Here is a 1,218-nt window from a genome sequence, read left to right on the forward strand (position 1 = left end):
GTGGCAAGGGGCAGGGGCAGGCGTTGCTGGGCTCAGGCTGAGGGCTGGCGGGGCATGCCAGTGGCAGGCGGGCAACACCTCCTTTCTCACACTGGGCACCAGGGGGTGGCGGCGGCTGGCGGGTGGCTCATTCACGTGTACAGAAACCTGGGGGTGACAAGAGACCGTCAGATCGCACCTGGGCTCCTCCCCACTGAGGTCAGACCTCAAAGGCCTCTGGGAAAATCCCTTCCATCCACGCTCATCAGGGTGCAAACCTGGGGGCCTCCCTGGAGGTGGAGGAGCATGCTCGCCCCATCTTCCCCCCTCCATCCACCCTCCAGCAGGCTGAGAAGCTGGGTCACTCTGTACTGGACTCCTGAAGGCCTTGAGGCGGCCCCCACCCGTCTGGGCCACAGAGAAACAACACCCCCCAGAAAGAGTTGGATTATGGCTTCATAAACAGAGCAAGGGGACCAAGTATTCCCGGTCTCTGATTGGTCAAAGCCAGCTACTAGGTGCCAGAGTCCAGGGGGCTCCGGGTTCCAGTTCTGAGTTCTAGGCACTGCTCACAGACATGCTGATGCAGCCTGACCCAGGGGGTTCCAGGCACCCTCCTTTCTCATAGAAACCATGGCTGACCCAGATTGAGCACCTGCTGTATACAGGCTCAGGGTTCCCTACTCAAGCTCCCACCTCATCTCTAAACCTCAGTTACTCCAGGCCTCAGTCTCCCCATCTGCAAAACAGGGCCCATACAGTACCCATCTCCCTGTGCCAAAGCAGGAATGATGCAAGTTTGTGATGATGCAGGCACAACCCCAGAAGGCACTCGCTAGACTTAGGGAAGGAGGCTGGATGGGCCACGTTTCACAAATGGAGAAAATAGGCTTGAGTTGTCCTGCTGGAGGGCACACAGCAGGTTCCAGGCAAGACTGGGGGTTGAATCCAGAACTCAGGTCTAGGGGAACGCTGGGCCTCCTAGCAGCCCCCACATGCTCTCTGGCGGTTTCCCTGCCCTTTGGGTCCCCAAGTGGGGCCCAGGACCCAGAACGCAGCCCACTCTGCCCCCTGTCCCCCTCCCCAAGCCTGGGGTCCCTTTGGATCACTGCCAACCTGCTCTGCCAGGGCCTTGGGCGGGCTCCAGGCATAGATGTCCCAGAGCCACCACCAAAGATAGGAGGATGTAGCCCCCTATCTGCATCCCAGCCCCCACCCCAGCCCAGGCCACACCCCCAC

The sequence above is a fragment of the Bison bison genome, unplaced genomic scaffold, assembly GCF_000754665.1.
Source record: "Bison bison bison isolate TAMUID 2011002044 unplaced genomic scaffold, Bison_UMD1.0 scf7180017864203, whole genome shotgun sequence".
NCBI classification, from domain to species: Eukaryota; Metazoa; Chordata; class Mammalia; order Artiodactyla; family Bovidae; genus Bison; species Bison bison.